The following is a 13,091-nucleotide window of genomic DNA, read 5'->3' on the forward strand; positions in this document are numbered from 1 at the left end:
TCCATAGATTTGCTCCTTCACAGATTCAGTGATGCATGCCCAGTTTTCCCACACATTTGCTTACATATCCAGTTCATCTGTATACACATTTACTTATACTTATCCATGGCTCCTCCAGAAATTCATGGTTGAATATCCAGTTTTTAATAGCTTTGCTGAGGCATATCCAGTTTTGCACAGCGTCACTGGCACATACACAGTGCTGCTAGTTTTAAAATAGTGAGTCTGCTAAGTGGATGTGAAAACAAATACATGACTAGATTCCTGCAGAATACAGGTATCCAACCTGTGGGGAGAGAACCCTTAGTAGCTCTCAGGCTTCCTTTCAGTAAACATGCAGAGAATCGGCAGAAGAATTGATATGGCCAGTGGCCATGTTACTCTTTCTGTGGAGCTACCCCATTGCTACAGGCACTGCTACCAGCAAGGTTCTGGGACAGTCGCTTAGTGAAGATTACCTAAAAATACAGCTGCACTAGAACCAGTGTGAATGCAGCTCTCACCAAGATGCTTACAGATCTCTATGGATCCATGAATTCTGGATCTCGCGCCTCTTCCTATTCTGGAGGAGGAAGCAGGAAAACTCATTCCCAATCCCCATTAAACTATCTGAGGGAAACAGCATAGGAGGAATCTCACTGAGTTTTCCTGGCCTTCCCTATGAAGTCTTTTTTTCCCATCAGAAGGGGTGATAAGGTCTAGGAACCTTGGTAGGTAAAATTTGGGCTTACCAAACTTATATATATATATATATACAGGGCTCGCCGAACCGCAGCGAGCCCCTCTCGCCAGCCGCGCTGTCCAGCGATCTGCGCATGCGCAGATCGTTCTGCACATGCGCAGATCGCCCGAACCCGGCTCTTCCGGGTTGCAATCTACTTGCCACGGGTGAGTAGATTGTATTATTTGTTGAGCCCTGTATATATATATATATATATATATATATATATATATATATATATATATATATATATATGATCTGTCAGGTCTGTCATTCACTAAATCTTAGTTTATTTCCTTCACACAGCTTTGGTGTTCTTTGTACGCTGTGCACTTGTACAGCCACTCAGGAGAGATTCAAACACTGCACAGCTGATTAGCAGAGTGCTCACAGCTAGGCTTTTTATTTCTATTCGTGGTGCACATTCACACGTGTCAGTGCACATAACAATTTATTCTGCACATGGATGGAAAAAAAACACACAATGATGGAAAAGATTAGAGGGAACATTGCTCAGCTTTTCTTTTGCAATTCCTGCATGACCTCACTAGTATTTCCTATCCTTGCCTTGATGTCTGATTCCTCCCTCTGAAACCAGTGGAAGTTTTGCCTTTGGCTTCAGTGGACAGGATAGACTGAGCCGTTGGGCCCCAGTCTTGTGAGTATGAAGCATGTGCTGCACTTTACACAGGTGAGCTGCCCCAGTGACACCAACAGAACTACTCATCTGTATAAACCATGGGTGTGTCTAGACTGCAGGCTTCTTTCGAAAGATGCTCTTTCGAAAGCATCTTTCGAAAGAGCCTCTTTCGAAAGATCGCGTCTAGACAGCAGGCGGATCTTTCGATAGAGGAAATCCGCTTTTTCAAAAGAGAGCACCCAGCGAGTCTGGATGCTCTCTTTCGAAGACGGCCTCTTTACATTGAAGAACGCCTTCCTTCGAAAGAGGAACTTTCGAAGGAAGGCGTTCTTCCTCGTGAAACGAGGTTTACCGCCGTCGAAAGAAAAGCCGCGTTCTTTCAAAATAATTTCGAAAGAACGCGGCTTGATTCTGGATGCAGGGGAAGTTCTTTCGAAAAAAGGCTACTTTTTTCGAAAGAACCCCTGAGTGTGGACACAGCCAAAGAGGTTAAGTATTTACAGGATCAGAGCCATGGTCTGTAATTATAATAATAAATATTCAAATTTTTAAAAAGTGTCCCACTATTTTGCAGGCTATACTGAACATCACATTATCGGCAATGGATGCTATTTCCCCTCACTGAATTTGTTAATTAAAGAGAAAGATGTAACGGACGGTGCAGCCCTGCTGATTAGTGCATGCCCCGAGTGCATAGCAAAATCCTATAATCTCAGAGTCACTGTCACTGTGAAGTTCATTATTCTGCACTATAGAGCAGCACCATCTAAAGAGTGACTCATTATGATTAGAAAACGGACATCAAAGCAGATGATGGCATATATTTTTAATTTTCAGCATTGTTCTTCTAAGTATATTGCTCCATACAGTCCTTAAGGACTGCCTTCATAAATGACAATTACAATATTTAAAACTGAATTATTGAAGTTTCTTTCAGGTTTTTGAGGTCAAGTCTGTCTTCCTTCCATATTCGGCAGGGAAAAAGACCAGAGGAAGAGTTCAAATGTATTTTTTCCTCCCTGATTTAAATTATTTTGCCACACTGGCATATGTATTTTATGATACACATGAGGTTAATATCTCCTGCTGCATGGCATGCTAATTATTGCATAGCTGTTAAATGCTTTAAACCAAAGGCCTGATGCAGCATTCCATGAACACTGCAAAGTCTTTTAAACATAAGAATGGCCAGATTGGGTCAGATCAAAGCTCCATCTAGCCCAGTAACTTGCCTTCCAACAATGGCCAAGGTCAGATCCTTCAGAGGGAATGAAAAGAACAGGCAATCATAGAGTGATCCATCCCCCTGTTGTCCATTCCCAGCTTCTGACAATCAAACACTAAGGACACCCATAGCATGGGGTTGCATCCCTGACCATCCTGACTAATAGCCACTATTGGACCTAGCCTTCATGAATTTATCTGCTTTTTTTTTAAATCCAGTTATAGTTTGGCTTCACAACATCCCCTGGCAATGAGTTCCACAAATTGACTATGCATTGTGTGAAGTACTTCCTTTTCAACCTGCTGCACATCAGTTTTGTTGGGTGGCTTCTGGTTCCAGTATTAAGTGAAGGGGTAAATAACACTTACTTTCTCTACACCATTATTTTACAAACTTCTCTTATATGCCTTCTTAGTTATCTCTTTTCCAAACTGGAAAGGTCCCTCTTTTTTTAATGTCTTCTCATCCTAAAGCTGTTCCATTCCCCTAATCATTTTTGTTGCCCTTTTCTATACCATGTCAGTTTAATAGTAGATCCTTTTTGAAGTGGGATGACCAGAACTGTATTCAGTATTCAAGGTGTGAGCATAGCATGGATTACATAGTGGCATTAGGATATTTCCTGTCATATTATTTAATCCTTTCCTAATGGTTCTTAACATTTTGTGAGCTTTTTTAACTACAACTGCACATTTGGTGGCTGGTTTTAGCTGTCAGGGATGGAGCAGTGGGGAATTTGAGTACACAAAAAACAAGGGACTAGACCAGGTATGTCAAACTTGAAGCCTACTGAGGGCTGCACAAACTAAAACTGATGGCTTTCAGGGCCACCGAAGAAAATGTACTTCTATCAGAAAGTCATAATTATTTATTATTATAGATTATGTTTTAAGTATATTTTATAATTTTTCAGGTCTTGTTTTAATATAATACAATAATTTGATGTGTAAAATTGTTAATTGCCATATAAAATAATTTTTAATTTAAATATAAATTTAAGGTACTTTTTAATTTTTTATATGACAACTTGTTTTGTTGAAATAAAAACAAGTATACACTATGGTTAATCAAATAGAACAAGCTTCTGTGAAAATTTCAGATACTTAGTAAGTTTGAGATTTTTACATAAACATATAATTTTCATGCAATTGCAAAAAATTGACATATTTATTGATATCACAAAATGCATATTAATTTTATTTTATTTGGGAATAAATAAGTAACAAAGTGTTAACAAAATATCCTCCTCCTCTCCCCCAGAGCCAGGCACTCCCATTCCCCCATTCTAACATAATCCCCTTCCGCTCCCCCAGAGCACCCTCCCCCACAACCCAATGCCTCCCTCCTCCCCCAGAGCCAGGCACTCCCAGCCTCCCCTAACCTAATGCCTGGGTCCTGGAGCTGCCGCCGCCACCACACATTTCTTCCTCAGATGCTGGGGTGGCAGGAGCACAGCGGCCAGCTGTGAACAGGCACGTAATGCCTGTGCAGAGCGGCCGGCCGGCTGTGAGCTCGTGTTGGAGCGCTCAGCGCAGAGCAACCCAGCCGGCCGTGAGCAGTCGCTGCAGCACTGTGCGCAGAACGGCCTGGCTGGGCCGGCCATGAGCACATGCTGGGTGCTGTGTACAGAACGTCCCAGCCAGCCATAAGCAGTCACTGCGGTGCCGTGCACAGAGCGGCCAGTCGGCCGGCAGTGATCTGCACTCGGCCATGTGCTCTGAGCGGCCAGCAGGCTGCACTTTATTATTTTATAAAAATGTAGTGGCGGGCTGCATGCGGCCTGCCAGAGGCCTGTTTGACATGCCTGGACTAGACTATATATATTTTTTTAGAAACAAATTTCCTTCCATATATTTCCAAATTTAAAACAAAGAATTAAAAAAAAACCTTTGACATGTATTTAATTTGCTATGCCCTGAGCTGTCCAATGGTTAAATCCTGAGGCGGGGGAGAACAGACTAGGAATGTACAGACTAGGAATGTAAGTGAGTAGTTGAACTGAGTACTCGACTACTCACTTCCCTTCTCCCCTTGTTGCCTCTGATACAGGGGGAACAGGAGTCGATGCTGGGGGGAGCTGGCTTAACAGCTGGTTCCCTTCAACACCATCTCTGTGGTACTGCCTCTCCCCATCTGACAAAAGCAGAAGTGGGGAGAAGAAGATGCCACAAAGCAGCCTCTGCCTGTGGCGGAGCAGCTTCTGTTCGCTGTGGCCAGGGTTGGCCGCGGACGGGGCAGCTGCCGAAGTAGCCTCTGCCTACAGCCAGCTTGGGCCACTGCAAACAAAGGCTGCTGGATTTGGCACAAGCCAGGACAAAGCAGTCCCGGCTTGAGCAGGTCCGGGACAGCTGCAGCTCTGCATTTGAAATGTAGTAAGAACCGAATGGCTCTTGCTACATTTAAAATGCAGAGCAGCAGCGGTCCCAGCTGAGTCTCAGCTCATGCAAGTCTGGAACCTTCACCGCTATGCCTCTGCAGTTTAACTGTAGTAGGAGCGGGGCTGCTACAGAGCATCTTTCCTTATCAACTCATCATGTAGTTGTTAGGCCACAGAAAATTGGGCCTAGGGCGGTTATGCTAAGACAGACCGAGAAGAGTCCAGCAAAGGGTTCTGGGTAGTCCCTGAACAAAATTTGAGACATGAGTTGAGCAAGGGCATGAGATAAGCGAACAGCTGCTTTTTTGTACTTGCTGAGCTGAACAGCTTGCTTAAGAAACTGATAAGAAAACTCCCTGTCTCCTCGTTGCCTGGTACTTGCTTTCTGTCTTAATAAGAAAGTTGCTAATGTATCAAGGCCACCTTGTATAGTTGGCAAGGTATGCACCCATGCTAGAAGTTTCTAACTAACAAAGGGGGGGGGTTGCTTAAGTAAATAGTCTATGACGCGACGGAACTGTCTATATAACCCCACTTGTTATAGAAATTGGGGGCTGGTTCTTGGTAGAGACGGGCTGCTCTCTATTGTCGTGTGCACTCTTCAATAAAGAGCTTTGTGATTAGACCTTGCTGGTGTTGCCTGTCTCTTTGCGGTCAGACAACGAACTGAAGCCGTCTAGGTTAGAAGTCCCCGACATAGTCAATACAAATCGTATAGACTACATGTTTAGTCAATTACCCGCCTTTGAACATCTTTTGTACAGGCCCCATACTCCCATGCAGGAGAGTACCACACTGCTTAACCAGCTTTGAAGATGGTCATGTCAATGTAGAGGTGATATAAAGTAGCTGGTCCGCCACTATGCAGTCTAGACCCAAGGATCCCAGCTCTCTGACTCCTCTGTCTCAGGGTCCACCTTTGCGTTGCAATAATTTGTACACAGCAAGCAGTGAAGGAGACACGGAAAGCTTTAGGGACTGAAAAGATTATTCTGAACCTCCCCCAAACTGATACTGTGGCCAGACAGGAGGATTGATTTTCAATTCCTTGTCCTATGATTGAGGACAGTCTACTACAACATGTGACAAAGTATGCTCTCAGTTACATGAATGCTAAAGGTCTGATTCTAGTCTCAGAATCCAGCGTGAATGTGGAGAAACTCCAGTGAAGGACATAGAGCTCTAGTTTCATAAAACCAATGTGAGGGGAGACTTGACTCCCATGTGCCTAGTGAAGGAAATAATCTAGTGGTTCAGGCGAGGATTGGGGAATTAGGAGACCTGGGATTTATTTGATTCCTTTTAAAGCAGTGGGTTTCAAACTTTTTTTCTCATGACCTAGTTGAAGAAAATTGTGTGTAGTCCCCTTACTAAAGGGGCATCTGTTTTTTCCCTGGAAAGACCCAGTGTGCTGCAATCCAGACTACAATTCCCATGAGCCCTTGGGAAAAACAGGAAGGAAGGACTCTTGTGTGGGAGATGATTCTCTCTCTCCATGTGCATGAAGTAAAGAGGCCGAGCAGTCTGGGACTCTGCCTTGGAGATTGGAACTGAAGGGGAGTCAGGCTGCTGCCAAGGAGATGAGATTTAGCAGGCTGCTTCCGATAGGCACAGCATGAGGCAGTAAGTTTTGGGGCCTTGTTGAAAAAGTGCTACCTGGGACAGAGCTGCTGTCTAGCCTGGACAGAATCTCCACTACAGCTGCAACATCAGCGCGCCAACGCAAGCAAGAGTCTGGGACTCTGAGTCCAGAGGTGTGCACACTCTGGGGTGGGATCACTATTGTCAGTACATATGTTAGCTATATAAGATAGTGTTGTGCGTTTTGTTAATGCTGTTCATTGCTGATCTGTTAACCCCTATTTATTTAAGTTAAGTAAAGATGGTTTATTTTAAAGTATTCTATTAGATGTATATGATTTGTAGTTGTTCTGGAATTAGATCCAGGTCATAGTTGGAATGAGTATGTTCCTGGAGGCTCTCAAGGCACACCAGTGAGAGTGTGCAGGGCCAGCCAGGTAGAGGCACCGTCATTTGTGCATTCATTACGAGCAAGGGACTGCAGCAAGGGGGTGGAAAAGGTTCCCCCCCCCCCCAAATTAAACACCATCACTACTGGGGTGCTCAGGATCTCCTTTTGGGTTAAAACCATCAGGTGCCCAGGCACACCTGTGAGTGTGACCTGCTCTCAAGTAACCCGGGGAGGAAAAAGGGGGTTACATGTGGATGCCTGCGACCCAACATAATTTGACTAGAGTGTTTCCTCCAAAGTGGGGCTGAGGATGAGAGCTTTGATGTATAGGAGAGGGTGTCAGCTTTGGGGGTGTGAGGGCTGTGGCAGGAGAGAATTACCTTAAGCGGCTTTGAGTCAGCAATGCAGCAGGGTGCAAAGGCAGGCTTCCTGCCTCTCCTGGCCCTGCGGACCATCCTGCACACCACAAGCAACCAGCATCAGGTTCCCAGCCCATCGGAGTGCAGAGCTAGTGCTCTGGGCAGGAGCAGTTTGCAGATCCTTGTGGACTCATCCCTCCCCCCCCCCCCCCCCACGTAGGAACCAGGGCTGTTGCTGGCTGCTTCTGGAGCACAGCACAATATGTGGTGCAAGTCAGGCAGGTAGCCTGCCTTAGCACTCCCACTGGTCATCTGATCACTCTGCAGTAATGAGACCCAAGGCCTGAAATCCAGTACTTGGTCACGACCCCTTGTTTGAAAACCACTGTTTTAAAGGAGTGCTGAGATAATTGGAAGAAAGGTACTATTTTAGTGCAAAGTAGTATACCGTATATTCCGGCATACAAGACGACCTCTGATGTTAAAAAACATCCCCCAAAAATCGGGGGTCGTCTTGTACGCCGGGTATACATCCCAGGCGCGCCTGGGATGCCCCGCCGCCGGAGCCCCTCCGCGGCTTTGAAAGCCTCGGGGGAAGCCGGCGGGAGGGCATCCCAGGCGCGCTTGGGCTGCTCCCCCGCCGGCTTCCCCCAAGGCTTTGAAAGCCGCGGAGGGGCTCCGGCGGGGGAGCAGCCCAGGCGCACCTGGGATGCCCCCCCACCGGCTTCCCCCGAGGCTTTCAAAGCTGCTGCGGCTTTGCTCCCGGTGCCTCTGGTCTGCTGGGGACCATCTCCAGCAGACCAGGGACACCGGGAGCAAAGGAGGCGGAGGGGTGCTGGGGTATAAGATGAAACCCTATCTTTTAATTAAAAAGATAGGGGATCGTCTTATATGCCCAGTCGCCCTATACGCCGGAAAATACGGTAATAATTATAGGCCAATTCTAGAGATGTAGATAATCTGCACAACATGCAATGTCCGGGGAGAGTGTGCAAACTTTGCTTATAACTCACTGGCAACTGCCCGATTCTGGTACAGTTCTGCACAAGTCTGATCCACCTGCCCAGAGTTAAAGAAGCATGAAGGCTGCTGTTATTCACACAACTATAACCACGGCTTGACAAACCATGGCAAAATCCACTCTCCAGCCCCACATTGCGCATGCGCCAGACCCGCATTGCGTACGTGTGCGCCGCCGGTGAACGGGGCAACTGGCTGAAATCTACTCGCCACGAGCGAGTAGATACACTGATTTGTCGAGCCCTGACTATAACAGCCACTGGAGGCTAAAAATATAGGCTCGAATGATGTGCAAATAGGGGTGTCCCGGCAATGTCTCCATTCCTCTGGCCATGCCCTATTTTTCCCTACAGGTTGTACTTCCCTCATCTGGTGCCCCCCAGACCTTGAACCTGGTCTTGAACCAGGAAATTTACCAGACCAGGGGAGGCCACTGCTGTTCTTCTGCTGCTGCCACCAACAGGATTCCTTTTCCATAGCAGCAGAGGGGCCATTATTGACTTAGCAGGATGGGGGGGAGGCACTCAGGGAAAGAGGCAGGGTGATTGCATAACCCCGTGATCAGCGGCTAAGAGCACAGTCCCATGAGAGCGCACCAAGCCCTGCAGCAGCCAGGCTGCCCTCCAGACCCTACACTGAGCTGCGGGGCTACACAGGTGGCCTAGGGTTAATGGGCTCTGCATTCACTCTGCCTCTTCCCCTGAGCAGCCCTCTTTGTCCCCACTAAGTCAATGCCAGCCCCTCTGCTGCTATCGGCTGCAGGGCTGTGCTCCTGTGGCAGCAGAGGGGCTGCCATTGACCCAGTGGAAAGTGAGAGCTGAGCACTTGATGGAAGAGGCAGGGTGGATGCAGAGTCCCAGGAGCACAGCCCCATGCAAGTGCACTGAGCCCTGCAGCAGCCATGCTGTGCTCCTGGCACTCCCTCCATTTGTAGGGCTGCAGTCCTGGACCCCAGCTGCAGTGCTCCGCAGCCATCCTGCCTCTTCCCTTGAGCATCCCCCCTCCCTACTTCTTCCTCTCCCTGAGCTTGCAGCACTCCAGAAGCTCTGGGAGGATATGGAAAAAGTAGCTTATTGGGGGAGCGCCCATAGGGATACTGAACCATAGATGGTGCCGGGCTATAGAAATCCGGACCATAGAGGCCAAAACTCTATTATGTTAGCAGGGGGTTGTACTAGTGTCACGCTCTACAAATGGCTTTATGCACTGGAACACTGTTATTAGGAAATTTAATGTTATTAGAAATGCACTAAAACCAAAATGGAGACTGTGACTAAAGGGACCAAGATGGAGTTGTGGTGCATGATGGGATTTTAACATGGAACCTAACAGACTGAAAGGACTTTTGCCGCCAGAACCACCCTCTGCACACGGCACGTGTCCGTGCACACCGCACCAGCTTGTCTGCACCCAGCACCATTCTCTGCACCTGGCACTCCAGCTGCTTTCCCACCCAGAGTCATTTATAAGCTCGGACCCTGAGAGAGTTCGGGATCCTGAGTTCCTGGTTTTTCTCAGGTTCCTTTGTTCCTGTCTCTTCGTGAGTTCATCGTTCGCCTAGCTTGCTGTCTTCAGGACTGTGGTGAAGGCCGGGATCTATCCTGATAACAGACCTTTGAAGTAGGAATAAGAGATCCTCCGGAAAAGGGCTTTATTCTGGAGGATCGCGCCAGTCTAGACGCTTTTTTCCGGCTTTTCCCCAAGCCGGGAAAAAAGCGGCGGTCATGTTTATTTAAATCCCGCGAGGGATATTTAAATCCCCCGCGGATTTCCCTATTCCCAAGTTCAAAATTAGCATGCCCCTTCCGAAGAAGGGACCAGTGTAGACGTAGCCAATTAGTTTACTAGTGCGCCTTTGCTGGTAACACCACCACCCTTATACTGAAGGCATTATCGCTAAGCACTGTATGCATACATATAAAAAAAAAGTCCCTGCCTCAAAAGAGCTTGGAATCTTGACTACCCAGGCAAGAGACAAATGGCTACAGCAAACAAGGTACCAGTGAGATAATTATAATCGGTACACTCACCAGCACTAACAGGGTACAAAATATGGACTTGCATCTGCAAACCTTACTCATATGAATAGTCCTGATGAAACCAATGGAGCTGCTAACCTAAGTAAGGGCTGCACGAATGAATCATCAATGAGAACGTATGAACCATCCACAGATGCTGTGGATTTTAATTAAAACTTTGAAACTCCTTATCATAGTTACATGCAGCACTATCTTTACTTCCATGCAGGGAGTATGTTTAAGGTGGTAAGGTATGGCCAAGAACACTGGTCTACAATTTTTTAGAAGTCGTCTGCATCAGAGATAAAATGTGCTATTTATTATGTATTTTGATGTGCTGAATTCAAATATGACAATTAAAACAACTGATTGGCTACTGTTTCCAAGATATTTAAGTTTTTACATTTTACATCTATGTATATTGTGTAGATAGTAGAGTTTTAATCATAAATTGTAAATCTAGGTCTTTTAATGTGTTTATGCTTGCTTTACATGATAATATTTCACCTGTCCTGTTTATGTAACACTTTAAAAATCAGCAAAAGGGTTATATAAATAAAAATTATTATGAAACAAAAGGCAAAAAAACTATTATGTACATAGTTTAGTCCTATTCAGTGTCTACTCGGCGCTCCTTGGCTTGTCTCTTGTATTCATTAAATGGAACATCTCTTGTCACTGTCCAGCAATAGGCTGCAAGCATTGATGGGCTCCATTTGCCCTGATAGCATTTCTCCATTGTTGCAATGTCCTGGTGAAAATGCTCGCCGTGCTCGTCGCTCCACAATTCGGTGGAAAAAAATCTAGATGAGAGTGCAAAAATTGTATGTTTAGTGACATGTTGCAACCAAGGCTTTTGTATGCCTTGAGGAGGTTTTCGACCAACAACCTGTAGTTGTCTGCCTTATTGTTTCCGAGAAAATTTATTGCCACTAACTGGAAGGCTTTCCATGCCATCTTTTCCTTGCCACGCAGTGCATGGTCAAATGCATCATCTCGAAGAAGTTCAAGAATCTGAGGACCAACAAAGACGCCTTCCTTTATCTTAGCTTCACTTAACCTTGGAAATTTTCCATGGAGGTACTTGAAAGCTGCTTGTGTTTTGTCCATGGCCTTGACAAAGTTCTTCATCAGACCCAGCTTGATATGTAAGGGTGGTAACAAAATCTTCATTGATTCAACAAGTGGTGGATGCTGAACACTTTTCCTCCCAGGCTCCAATGACTGTCGGAGTGGCCAATCTATCTTGATGTAGTGAGAATCTCTTGCACGACTATCCCATTCACAGAGAAAACAGCAGTACTTTGTTTATCCAGTCTGCAGACCAAGCAAGAGAGCAACAACCTTCAAATCGCCACAAAGCTGCCATTGATGTTGGTCATAGTTTATGCACCTCAAAAGTTGTTTCATGTTGTCATAGGTTTCCTTCATATGGACTGCATGACCAACTGGAATTGATGGTAAAACATTGCCATTATGCAGCAAAACAGCTTTAAGACTCATCTTCGATGAATCAATGAACAGTCTCCACTCATCTGGATCGTGAACGATGTTGAGAGCTGCCATCACACCATCAATGTTGTTGCAGGCTACAAGATCACCTTCCATGAAGAAGAATGGGACAAGATCCTTTTGACGGTCACGGAACATGGAAACCCTAACATCACCTGCCAGGAGATTCCATTGCTGTAGTCTGGAGCCCAACAGCTCTGCCTTACTCTTGGGTAGTTCCAAATCCCTGACAAGGTCATTCAGTTCACCTTGTGTTATGAGGTGTGGTTCAGAGGAGGAGGATGGGAGAAAATGTGGGTCCTGTGACATTGATGGTTCAGGACCAGAAGTTTCATCCTCTTCCTCGTCTGACTCAAGTGAGAATGATTCTGGTGCATCAGGAACCGGAAGTCCTTCTCCGTGGGGTACTGGGCGTATAGCTGATGGAATGTTTGGATAATGCACAGTCCACTTTTTCTTCTTTGACACACCTTTCCCAACTGGAGGCACCATGAAGAAGTAACAATTGCTGGTATGATATGTTGGGTCTCTCCAAATCATTGCAACTGCAAAAGGCATAGATTTCCTTTTCCTGTTCGACCACTGGCGAAGATTTGTTGCACAAGTGTTGCAGCATGTGTGGGGCCCACCTCTTGTCCTGATCTCCAATTTTGAAGCCAAAATAAAGGTGATAGGCTTTCTTAACCATAGTGGTTATACTGTGCTTTTGTGATGCAAAAGTCACTTCACCACAAACATAGCAGAAGTTATCTGCACTGTTCACACAAGTACGAGGCATCTCTGCTCACTTTGGCTAAATAGAAATGTTGCCCTTTGCAAAATCAAACACTGACTAATAAGAGAGTACGACACTGTATGATTTCTAGAGCTGATATAGGGCAATTTGTTCAGCAGAGTGATGAAAGCTTCATTATGATTGCATCATCCATGACTTCTAGGAATAACATGATGCAATTCATATCATGTATGATGCAATACCAGCTTCAAATTGCATCATTCATTGTTTTGCCTAAAAAGCAAGTACTGGCCAAACCCAGTCATAGATTTATTCATAGATCCAGTCAAATATGTATTTTAGTCATTTCTGGTTTAAATTGAGATCCCTTCCCTTTATAACTCACTTATCCTCCGCCATTCGCAAGTCAAGGGTCGTATATACTGATCCAATAGCATATCTTGAAAACTAGAGCCAATCAACAATTTTAAGCATCATTTTCGTTCGTAGGGACCCAGAATTAGTAAAGTTT

Source organism: Pelodiscus sinensis, chromosome 3 (genome assembly GCF_052426305.1).
Source record: "Pelodiscus sinensis isolate ZL-2025 chromosome 3, ASM5242630v1, whole genome shotgun sequence".
Lineage (NCBI taxonomy): Eukaryota > Metazoa > Chordata > Testudines > Trionychidae > Pelodiscus > Pelodiscus sinensis.